This window comes from Bos mutus, chromosome 22, assembly GCF_027580195.1.
Source record: "Bos mutus isolate GX-2022 chromosome 22, NWIPB_WYAK_1.1, whole genome shotgun sequence".
Lineage (NCBI taxonomy): Eukaryota > Metazoa > Chordata > Mammalia > Artiodactyla > Bovidae > Bos > Bos mutus.
In genome coordinates this window covers 54197306-54210292 of record NC_091638.1, presented here as the reverse complement: position 1 = coordinate 54210292, position 12987 = coordinate 54197306, and the positions used below count along the sequence as shown (strand labels likewise).

The window sequence follows — 12987 nt, the reverse complement described above, 5'->3', positions numbered from 1 at the left end:
CTTTACAAATAGCTGTGAAAAGAAGAGAAGTGAAAAGCATAGGAGAAAAGGAAAGATATAAGCATCTGAATGCAGAGTTCCAAAGAAGAGCGAGGAGAGATAAGAAAGCCTTCCTCAGTGATAAATGCAAAGAAATAGAGGAAAACAACAGAATGAGAAAGACTAGAGATCTCTTCAAGAAAATTAGAGATACCAAGCCTACATTTCATGCAAAGATGGGCTCGATAAAGGACAGAAATGGTATGGACGTAACAGAAGCAGAAGATATTAAGAAGAGGTAGCCAGAATACACAAAAGAACTGTACAAAAAAGATCATGACCAAAATAATCACGATGATGTGATCACTCACCTAGAGCCAGACATCCTGGAATGTGAAGTCAAGTGGACCTTAGAAAGCATCACTACGAACAAAGCTAGTGGAGGTGATGGAATTCCAGTTGAGCTATTTTAAATCCTGGAAGATGATGCTGTGAAAGTGCTGCACTCAATATGCCAACAAATTTGGAAAACTCAGCAGTGGCCACAGGACTGGAAAAAGTCAGTTTTCATTCCAATCCCAAAGAAAGGCAATGCCAAAGAATGCTCAAACTACTGCACAATTGCACTCATCTCACACGCTAGTAAAGTAATGCTCAAAATTCTCCAAGCCAGGCTTCAGCAAGACCTGAATCATAAACTGCCAGATGTTCAAGCTGGTTTTAGAAAAGGCAGAGGAACCAGAGATCAATTGCCAACATCTGCTGGATCACAGAAAAAGCAAGAGAGTTCCAGAAAAACATCTGCTTTATTGACTATGCCAAAGCCTTCGACTGTGTGGATCACAATAAACTGGAAAATTCTGAAAGAGATGGGAATACCAGACCACCTGACCTGCCTCTTGAGAAACCTGTATGCAGGTCAGGAAGCAACAGTTAGAACTGGACATGGAACAACAGACTGGTTCCAAATAGGAAAAGGAGTACGTCAAGGCTGTATATTGTCACCCTGCTTATTTAACTTATATGCAGAGTACATCATGAAAAACACTGGACTGGAAGAAACACAAGCTGGAATCCAGATTGCTGGGAGAAATCTCAATAACCTCAGATATGCAGATGACACCACCCTTATGGCAGAAAGTGAAGAGGAACTCAAAAGCCTCTTGATGAAAGTGAAAGAGGAGAGTGAAAAAGTTGGCTTAAAGCTCAACATTCAGAAAACGAAGATCATGGCATCTGGTCCCATCACTTCATGGCAAGTAGATGGGTAAACAGTGGAAACAGTGGCTGACTTTATTTTTCTGGGCTCCAAAATCACTGCATATGGTTATTGCAGCCATGAAATTAAAAGACGCTTACTCCTTGGAAGGAAAGTTATGACCAACCTAGATAGCATATTCAAAAGCAGAGACATTACTTTGTCAACAAAAGTCCGTCTAGTCAAGGCTATGGTTTTTCCTGTGGTCATGTATGGATGTGAGAGTTGGACTGTGAAGAAAGCTGAGTGCCGAAGAATTGATGCTTTTGAACTGTGGTGTTAGGGAAGACTTTTGAGAGTCCCTTGGACAGCAGGGAGATCCAACCAGTCCATCCTAAAGGAGATTGGTCCTGGGTGTTCATTGGAAGGACTGATGTTGAAGCTGAAACTCCAGTACTTTGGCCACCTCATGCGAAGAGTTGACTCATTGGAAAAAACTCTGATGCTGGGAGGGATTTAGGGCAGGAGGAGAAGGGGACAACAGAGGATGAGATGGCTGGATGGCATCACTGACTCGATGGACATGAGTCTGAGTGAACTCCGGGAGTTGGTGACAGGGAGTTGGTGACAGTGGACAGGGAGGCTTGGCGTGCTTCGATTCATTCGGTTGCAAAGAGTCGGACACAACTGAGTGGCTTTCACTTTTTTTCACTTTCAGGTGAATTGCACTTGTTAGAAGTTCAGCCAAAGGCAGAAGTTGCCTGGTGGCTGGATGTTGGGCAGCCGTTGCTCCAGGGCATCGCTCACACCAGCTTTTGTGGTCAGTGTCCCACTGCCTTCATCCTTCCCTGGGACTCATTTTCCTCTAAGCTCCCTTGTGTTGTTGCTTGGTGTGTGGTCTGCTGTCCTTTGGACACTTCTCAGTGACAACACAGCTTAATGGAATTCTGCTTCTTCTACATCCTTTCTTAACTACTATAAGCACTTTGTTATAGCTTTGCAGGAAAATACAGAATTGTGGTCATTCCTCTCAAGACTGATAATTGCTACTCTGCTGTTATATTTCTGCCCCACTGCCCCATTTCCCTGCCTTCCTGTGCCCATACTGTTTGTTTCCATACTGAATCAGATTGTCATCTTTTTTGATGATGTTTTAAATGGTAAATAGACCTTGCATGGATAGAACCAACCATGTGTATAATTCAGTGGAAGGTGATGCAGTATGAACACGATAGCCAGGTGGGATTGTGTCCAGGATGGTGACCACGCTGCCACTTGTGAGCAACAACTGTGAGAAGTGCCCACATTACAGAGATGCTGAAAGTTTTTAAGACATGTGTCTGGGAATTGATGAAACACAGTTTCTGGATTCTAGGCTGGCAAGATCCCCCATGTTTTTAATCTGGGTGACCTCCCCAGGCCTTCACTCAGTGTTTGCAATATTTCAAAAATATTTGTGGGAGGAATCAAGTCAACAGTAATCAATAAATATTTATTGTGCATTTACCAGGATCAAGGTCTAGTTGGGATAAATATTTGAGAACCCACACCAGTTCCCTTTCTTAAGTGCTAATTTGCTTTTCTCCATTTCCATCAGAGTTTTGCAGCTGTTCTTGGCCAAGTTGAAATCTCTCACTGCTACCTTGGTAGCCTATTTGTTTCTTTTCCGCTTGAGTAATAAATACACCCAACTGTCTATCCTAGATTTTCTACAAGAGTCCTGATTCTTGTCTTCAGGTCCCTTGAATGAATTTGGGGATCAGAAAACATGGTCATGTCATGACCACCCTCTAGTTCATTTTGCTCCATAGAGTTCTGACAGCTCAGCGGAACATTTGCCTGAATCGCGAAAGGTCTACGTCAGGGTGAACAATTTCCAGTTTCATTCAAGCAGCACTGTCCTTTCTTTTTTACCCACATGGCAGGTAATCGTCTCACTGGATTCTTTCCTTCTTTCTTTTCTTTTATTAATAGGCTTTATTTTTTTTTACAAGTTTTGATTCACAGAAAATCGAGCAGATAGTACAGTGAATTTCCAAGCATCCCCTCACCCCCTGAGTTTCCCCTATTGACATCTTACATTATTAGTGTGGTACATGTATTACAGATAATGAAGCAACACCAATACATCATTTTTAACTAAAGCCCATGTTCAGACATCCTTAGTTTTTACTAAGGAGATAGGATCCCATGTTACAGTCAGTTATCATGTCTCTGGAGAAGGAAATGGCAACCCACTCCACTATTCTTGCCTGGAAAATCCCACGGACATAGGAGCCTTTTAGGCTACAATTCATGGGGTCACAAGAGTCAGGCACGACTTAGCGACTAAAACCACCACCACCATCACATCTCTTGGGCTCCTCTTGGCTGATACAATCGCTCTTCCTGCCTTGTTTTTGATGATTTTTGACAGTTTTGTTGTTTCTTGCCGAGCTGTGCTCAGCATGCAGAATCTTAGTTCCCTGCCCAGGGATTGAACTTGTGCCCTCTGCATTGGAAGCATGAAGCCCTAGCCCCTAGACCACCAGGAAAATCTCGATATTGACAATTTTGAGGATTCTAGTCAGGTAAATGGACTTCCCTAGTGGCTCAGTGGTAAAGAATCTGCCTGCCAGTGCAGAAGACATGCGTTTGATCCTTGGGTCAGGGAGATACCCTGGAAAAGGAAATGGCAACCCACTCCAGTACTCTTGCCTGGGAAATCCCATGGACAGAGGAGCCTGGCAAGTTACAATCCATGGAGTCACATAGGGTTGGACACGACTTAGCGACTAAACTGCAATAACAGTCAGTGTGTAGTAAGATGATCCTCTATTGGGATTTGTCTGATGTTTTTCTCGTGGTTAGACTGGGACTATGAGTCTGGGGGAGAAACATCACAGAGGGAAATGACATTTTCATCATATCTCAAGAGTGGAAAATACCAATATGACTCACCACTGTTGATATTAATCTTGGCCACATGCTGGGGTGGTTCTCGTCAGGTTTCTCTCCCTGCCCCCACTTTTCCATATAGGACTCTCTGGGAGGGGGTCCCCAGGCCCAGCCCCACATTAGGGGATGGAGAGTTATAGTCCCTCTCAGTTAGGGTGGAGCTTGGATTTCTTTTTGAGAGCCAACCTCCTGTGTTTCTCATCTTTTCTTCCTTCCCTTACTCTCACCTCAGTTCCCTCCCAAAGTCTTCTTTCGAGGTCTTTCTTCCAATGTTTGATCTTTTTTCTCTTCAGATTTAGATACTCTTGGTTTTTTGCTCAGTCTCCACACACTCCTCTTTTTCTTAAAAGAGATTTTCCTGAGTTGGCTCTGCAGATGGCCCCTTTTCTGGCACACTCTGGGAGAAAAGGTTCTTTGGACCAACACCCATGGGAAATGCTCATTACTTACCCCTTCTTAGAGACTCGGAGCTCACATGAGCATAATAAAAGGTCTGGCATAAAGAGGCCTGTTTAACTCAAAGTTTTCCCAACCCCATTTCACCCTGAAACCTTCTTACCATAATTCATTGATTCAGAGACATTTGTTTCTTTTCTCACATATTACTGTTTTTGAAATTGGGATGCATCTTACAGATGATGAGAAAAGAGTATGTTTCTTTTTCTTAGAGGTACATGCAATGGTGTGAGCTACACTGATGCTATTTGAGATTTGAGGAAATATAGTAACACGGCACATCTGTAGATTATTCTTCAGAACCAGTGGAAAGTGGAAACTGAATTAGGAAACTCAGCCTCTCAGGTCCTCACATTTCACCTCTTCCTACTTGGATGACCTGCCTCCTTGATTTCAGGTATTCTTTCATTTGGGATGCAGGTGTCCTCTGCTCGCTCTGTGAGGTGTGCCCAAGGGCCCCTTCCCCACCCCCTCTGACATGACTGGCTAGGCCAGTCTAATTTAAGAATGGGGCGTTAAGGAGTCTCTTGGCCACAGATCTAGACTGTGTCCTCTTGATCAACTTTATCATTAATGAGATGCATTACTGTCCTTAAGGAAACACATTCCTAGTCTGCCTGTCTTGAAGTCTAGCCTGCTGTGTGATTTTGTGCAAGTCATTCAACCTCTCTGTGCCTGTTTCCGCACCAATACACCAGGGATACATAATTGTGTCTACTTGATACGGTCGTACAAAGCTAGTGGAGGTGATGGAATTCCAGTTGAGCTATTTCAAATCCTGAAAGATGATGCGGTGAAAGTGCTGCACTTAATATGTCAGCAAATTTGGAAAACTCAGCAGTGGCCACAGGACTGGAAAAAGTCAGTTTTCATTCCAATCTCAAAGAAAGGCAATGCCAAAGAATGCTCAAACTACTGCACAATTGCACTCATCTCACACGCTAGTAAAGTAATGCTCAAAATTCTCCAAGCCAGGCTTCAGCAAGACCTGAACCATGAACTTCCAGATGTTCAAGCTGGTTTTAGAAAAGGCAGAGGAACCAGAAATCAAATTGCCAACATCCGCTGGATCACAGAAAAAGCAAGAGAGTTCCAGAAAAACATCTACTTCTGCTTTATTGACAATGCCAAAGCCTTTGACTGTGTGGATCACAATAAACTGTGGAAAATTCTGAAAGAGATGGGAATACCAGACCACCTGACCTGCCTCTTGAGAAACCTGTATGCAGGTCAGGAAGCAACAGTTAGAACTGGACATGGAACAACAGACTGGTTCCAAATAGGAAAAGGAGTACGTCAAGGCTGTATATTGTCACCCTGCTTATTTAACTTAAATGCAGAGTACATCATGAGAAATGCTGGGCTGGAGGAAGCACAAGCTGGAATCAAGATTGCCGGGAGAAATCTCAATAACCTCAGATATGCAGAAGACCACCACCCTTATGGCAGAAAGTGAAGAGGAACTCAAAAGCCTCTTGATGAAAGTGAAAGAGGAGAGTGAAAAAGTTGGCTTAAAGCTCAACATTCAGAAAACGAAGATCATGGCATCTGGTCCCATCACTTCATGGCAAGTAGATGGGTAAACAGTGGAAACAGTGGCTGACTTTATTTTTCTGGGCTCCAAAATCACTGCAGATGATGATTGCAGCCATGAAATTAAAAGACATTTACTCCTTGGAAGGAAAGTTATGACCAACCTAGACAGCATATTCAAAAGCAGAGACATTACTTTGCCAACAAAGGTCCGTCTAGTCAAGGCTATGGTTTTTCCAGTAGCCATGTATGGATGTGAGAGTTGGACTATAAAGAAAGCTGAGCACCGAAGAGTTGATGCTTTTGAATTGTGGTGTTGGAGAAGACTCTTGAGACTCTCTTGGACTACATGAGATCCAACCAGTCCATCCTAAAGGAGATTGGTCCTGGGTGTTCATTGGAAGGACTGATGTTGAAGCTGAAACTCCAGCGCTTTGGCCACCTGATGTGAAAAGCTGACGCATTTGAAAAGACCCTGATGCTGGGAAAGATTGAGGGCAGGAGAAGAAGGGGATGACAGAGGATGAGATGGTTGGATAGCGTCATGGACTCAATGGACATGGGTTTGGGCGGACTCCAGGAGTTGGTGATGGACAAGGAGGCCTGAAGTGCTGTGGTTCATGGGTTCACAAAGAGTCAGACATGACTGAGCGACTGAACTGATTGGGTCGTGAGTATCAGATGGGGTATTACCCATAAAGCACTGAACCTGGGACCTGGCACTTGGCAAGGTACTCTAAAGCATCGGTTGTTACTACAAAGACAACATTTTAATCTCTGGTTCCTGAGTCATTTTTCAGGGGTAAAAAAGACTTGGAGGGACTTCCCTGATGATCCAAGCATCTGCTTTCTAACGCAGGGAACACGGGTTTGATCTCTGGTTGGGGAACTAGGATCCCACATGCCTTGGGGGCAACTTAGCGTGTGCACCACAACTACTGCATCGTGATTAGGACCCAACACAGCCAAAAATAAATAAATAAATTATGAAAAAAAAAGACTTGGAGACGGTGACTAGCTCAGGTCCTTATGGTGGCAGGAGGCAGTAGGGAGGAAGACAGAAGAGAACTTTTCTGTGATCAAACCAACCTTGGCCTGCTGCTTAGAGTTCCTGACTCCAGCTGAAAAGTGGAGAGAGAGCAAGAAAGCAAGTCTCTTCCAACCAGCCTCTTGAAAAGGGAAGGCTGACAAAGTACCAGCCAGAAGATTCAAAAGCAGTGAGTGGTGTTCAAGTTCCAGGAGACTGGTTGTCTTCTAGGGTGCCCTCTGCGCCCTGCCTCGGGTGAGACTCTGGGCACTCCATGCAGTCCCCGAAGTCCCCTCTGCCTCCCCGTATTATTCAGAACACCTGCTTCATATCCATTCCCCACGTGTTCTGTGCAGTTTAATTGCTCTGTCACTGAAGATTAATCCCAACAGATAGGAAAAAGACATCTGGAAATGTTGACTCTGCTCCTTCTTATCTTCCATCCCAGACCTTTACTCCAAAGCCTTGTCCGGTTGTTGAAGTGGCTCATTTCAGGGAGTGAGCTCTCTCAGGGGCTCAGATGCCCAGTGCTCCTGGGGACTGGTGGCTGGCCACCGGTTGCTGTGCTGGAGGGATGGGGCTGGCACTGGAGCCTGGGCCAACTGGGATCCCAGGTGTTATCCCATGCAGGCATAGTGCCTTGCCATTCTGAGTTGCTAAGAGACAGAAAGATATCCGGAAGGCAGGCTGCTTTAAAGAATATCATATGCAAAGGCTCATTGTAAATGGAACATCATCAAAACTTTGCCAAGTTCTTTCTGGTTGTTCAGACGATGGCCACTTTTCTTTCTTTTTCTCACTCCCTTCTCTCTGTATCCCTACTTCTCTCTGTCCATCTCTCTTTTTAGCTGTAGTTTCTGATGGTTCAGTCCTTGCTGGTCTGTTGGTGAGGCTGAGCAGGGGTCAGGCGTGAAGAGGTAAGGAGGTAAGGTCTCAGATACAGGTTAGCCCAGGGGCCCAGGAAGCATTTGGGAAAACTATTTCCACTTCATCCAGCCGTGTCTGTGTCATTCACCAGGTGGCCTCTTCAATGAGCAAACTTTTACCTGTGTGTAAAATAAAGTGATTATCTGGTAAGCAAGCATCCACACTTTTTGTGATTGCCACTGGTCACTGTGAGGCCCTTTGCTGCCCTCTGTGTCCCCAGCTCTTTCTATATTTTTCATACGAGTGTCTGGCTCTCTATTTTATTTTTATACAAATAATAACATATTATCATCTTGTTCTACCCCTAAGGATTTTTTCCCCTTCATCCTAACAAGAGTTTTGATTATTTCAGAGTGTCTGTACATAGGAAGCAACATCAGTCATTTTTGATGGTTAATCAAACACACTTCAGTTCTAAGGCACTGCTGCCAGCCACCCTGGAGCCTGCAGACTGTACAGTGCATGCCCCCAGGTTGCCCTGTGACTCGGGGAGGAAGGAAGCAGGTGACAACTGAAACCTGGTGACTGACGAGCCTTAATGAAGGCACCATTTACAAAGGTGTAGGCTCAGGACAAGGAACCAGGCTGCACCCTGGGCACCAGGGCCAATATCATCTAGCTTGCTCATTTTATCCAGTCCCAAGGGGCTGTGTAACTTGCCCAGGGTCACACAGCAAGAGGCAAAGCCATTGGAAAACCAAGTGTCTGAGGTTCCAATGGATGGAACAAAACAAGAACTTCCCTGGAGGTCCACTGGCTAAGACTCCAAACTCCCAATGCATGGGGCCTGGGTTCAATTCCTGGTTGGGGAACTAGGTCATGCATGCCACTACTAAAGGTCTTGTGTGTTGCAACTAAGAACCAGCACAGACAAATAAATAAAAATAAAATTTTTTTTAAGTTAAAAATGAAAGAAAACTCCAAAACACCCTTGGTTATTTAAATTCCAATCATGAGTCTAGAAAAGCATTTTTAAATTAATCTGTTCCACAATTAAGACCAATTAGTCAAGTCTTCTATCATGAGTATCCATAATTTTCAATTTTCCTAACTTACAAATTGCTTTTTAGATCATAATTTGCAAATTTATTCAAGAAAAATGTTTTTAAAAGCAAAAATTTGATACCAGTTAAAGTGTCCCCAAATAGGATAATGGGCAAGTAAATGAGGATCCATCTACCTTGTGGGAAATGATGCATTTCTTAAACTTGATAACTTATGAAGAGTGAGCAATAAACTGGAAAATGCTTAGTTGTAATGCTCAAGGAAAACTGTCATCTCCAATTTATTTAGAGTATCATCAGAATTATGTTAATTCACACATGCACTGAAACAAACCAAAAAAACCCATAAGGTTACATAAAGAAAAATAAATACAGGAAAGGAATATACCAATATGTTACTGATAATGATTGTCCTTGCTAAGTTGCTTCAGTCGTGTCCGACTCTGTGTGACCCCATAGACGACAGCCCACCAGGCTCTGCCGTCCCTGGGATTCTCCAGGCAAGAACACTGGAGTGGGTTGCCATTTCCTTCTCCACTGTGTGAAAGTGAAAATTGAAAGTGAAGCCGCTAGTCACATCTGACTCGTAGCGACCCCATGGACTGCAGCCTACCAGGCTCCTCCATCCATGGGATTTTCTAGGCAAGAGTACTGGAGTGGGGTGCCATTGCCTTCTCCAAATGATTGTCCTTAGCTGGGTAAAATATGGGTGGTTTTGATTTACTTCCCTCCATATTTTCTACATCAGTCAACTAATATGTTCATAATAACAACAATAGCAGCTATTACAATCACAATTTCAAAAAATTTTTTTGAGGTTGTGCAAAACTATTGTATTTACAAAAATGGCACAAAAGTGAATTCAACAGTCGATGCACATGCACACTTCATTCACATCTTCAATGACAAAAGGTATTCTGAACACTATAGAACTGAATAAGAATACTAGCTTCAACAGCAGCTGTTAAGCAATAGAGTCATGTAAGTTACTCCAGAATGGGCAAATATTGCCCAAGTAAAATTCTATTGTTAAAGCTGAAACAGATTTAAGGCCATTCACGTTCAAGCACAGGATACAAATCTTTTGGAGCCCCATTTATTTGTGTTTGAAATATGTGACCTCTCTTCTAACTTGTGGTCTTAAACTTCTGTTTACAAAACCCAAAAGGAAAATCCAGAAGAAACCAACAGTAGAGGTTATATTAAATAAGAGTAACATACAAAGCTATAATTAAGATGAATTAAAGAAAGCCAACATTAAAACTGCAAAACTTGTTAGTTACTTGTTGGATCCAGCCCTACACTAGGAGTTAGGTAATATATACAATTATTTTCAAGTAGATTACTTTATGTTGCTCTAACATGTTCTTTTCATCAGTGCACTGTTAAACTAATCAAAAATTCTACACATGTATATTCCCTTAAAATAGCAGCACACACTACCGCTACCTGCAAAGCCATCACTCTCAAATGACATAGGGAGTAAAAGGAAATAAAAAGCAGAGGAGTAACATATTGAGAAATAATGGGAATTAGAAGATTCATGCAGTTCAGCTCTTTTTAATCAGCCAGCCAGTTTGCTAGCAACAAGAGATGGTTTCCATTGAGGAAGGTCCTGTGGAGTGGGAATGTGGTCACCAGTGACCTCTGTCTTATCCAGGGTTGCAGTAGGAAGTTGCTTGTTCTTCATTTTTGCTTTAGCCATGTTGTAATCCCAAGAATCAAAATACTTTTGCCCTTTCTGCAATCGTTTCCTTAAAAAATCGGAACCTCCAGGCTTTTGTCCCAGATGAGGATACCTTGCTTTTAATTTTGCTTCCTTAGCTTTCTCTGGATTAGTCACTTTATCTTCCATTTCCTTCTGCTCCTCCGCGGAGGCTGCCTCGGGGACTTCCGCAGACATACTTCTCCCTCTTACTCCGCTTCTCCCACAATTTCAAATTTTTTAAAGTCACTGTGATCAGTTGACAAAGGATGCATATCCAGAACCATAAAATACCCATACCTTCCGTCCCAGTTATTTCTCTCCCAGGACTTTGTCCTGAGAAAGCAGTTCTGCCTGTGGGCAGATCTCTAGGCAGGAAGAAGTTTACAGCAGAGGAAAGCTGGAAACCACCTAAATGCCAGACAGCGGAGTAACAATTACAGACAATGTGGTTCAATTACTCAATGCTGCTTTGTGTTCATTAGGAAAAAGATAATTATGACAAAAGCATGTGCTGCGACATTCAAAATTAAATGGAAAACGTGACTCTTAACAGGTTTCTTTCTTTCTTTTTCTTTTTTTAAGGTGTAGATTTGGGGGAAAAACACAAAGATGAGAAGAATGAGCTGGCAGGGCAGGATGTTGAAGTTGCGAGTGATTTTTTTCTTGCTTTTCTAACATTTTCTGTAATGTAGCTGTCTTGCCTTTATAACTTAAAAAACACAGGAAGTATTAGTAGCTGTTCATCTGGGAAGTCGGTTCCTGCTAAGCCACCATCTCACAGGGAAGGCGGGTGGAGACCCAGCCCCAATGTTAGCAGGAGGACAAGCGGGAAGTGTTCATCGGTGAGGGGCTGCTGAAGTCTGAGTCATTTACTCCAGGGTTGTTGAAGCTCTGAGTAGGTGAAAGGAATTACTGGTCCCTGCAGGAGTGCAGGTGGGGAATGAGATGGATACTAAGAGATAAGGAGTGCCGTCATAGGCAAGAGGCTTCCTCTGTCCTATCCAGAACCCTCCACCAGCCCTGGCAGCTAAGGAGCACTTAGGATGTTCCAGACACTGTGCTCGGCTGTGAGTTATCCAGAAGTGGCTTTATCTATCATCCGGGGACAGGGTCTGTGTATTCGGGCCACTTAACCTATTACCGCACAGCAAACCATTCTGATACTTGGAAGCTAAAACAGCAAAACTGCCTCTATTTTGCTTAACTTTATGGTGACAGCTGGGGCAGTGAGAGGCTAGGGCAGGAGAGGAATTGTCTGAAGGACCCTCACTCACACGCTGGCTGTTGATACTGACTTTTGGCGGGACTGTTGGCTCATGGGTGGCCTCTTTCTGTGTGGCCTGGGCCTCCTTACAGCCAGGTGGCAGGGATAGAGAGAGGAAGGAGGAAGCTGTATTCCTTTTATGACCTGGCCTCAGAAGTCACACATCAGTCATCCACATCAGTACTTGACTGATTGTGTGTGCTAAGTCACTTCAGTCGTGTCAGACTGTTTGTGATCCCATGGACTGTAGCCCGCCAGGCTCCTCTGTCCATGGGATTCTCCAGGCAAGAATACTGGAGTGGGTTGCCATTCCCTTCTCCAGCGGATCTTCCCAACCCAGGGATCAAACCTGTGTCTCTTAAATCTCCTGCGTTGGCAGGGGGATTCTTTGTCACTAGTGGTACCTAGGAAGCCCATTTTACTGATTAGAACCTTGTAACTAAAGGGACCCAAACACAAGGAAAGGGAAGTTAGAATTCACCATCGATGTGAGGAAATGTCCAAGAACATGCATGTATGTTTTCCAACCTCTGCTCTTGGTCTTTCCTTGTACCCCCTCCTCCTTGGGCCTGACACAGAGCCTTGAACTAAACATTAGCCAGACTTGTTGGGAGAGCCGGATTCCTTTCAGGTTGCTGCAGGCCTGGGTGCAGAGGGCAGTTTGGGGTGAACCCACTTGCTTCCCTTTTGTGTTGTTCAGAAATGCAGGACACTTGGAGAAGCATGGGTTTTTTTTGCCTCCAGCTGCCCACAAGCTTGGCATCTGGGTGGTCAAGGCTGCTGCCTGTCGTCTGGCCCATTTTCCCACCCAGCCTTTCCCCCGCTGCTCCATAAACTCCACCCCATGCTTTCATCAGACAGGCCCCCTCATCTGTCCTGGGGGGTTGCAGACAGCCTCTGCTCAGGTGGGTTCACCTGCTGGGATGCCCTCTCTTCTTTCTACTTTTGAACTAT

General features: G+C 44.0%; 1 non-coding gene across 1 annotated transcript; it reads right to left on the bottom strand.

The window, feature by feature from the left end:
• Positions 1-10130: 10130 nt before the first annotated feature.
• LOC102270104 (cAMP-regulated phosphoprotein 19) lies at positions 10131-10984 on the bottom strand. The gene has a single exon (XR_001351462.2). It is a non-coding gene; the product is annotated as a cAMP-regulated phosphoprotein 19 (transcript).
• Positions 10985-12987: the final 2003 nt, after the last annotated feature.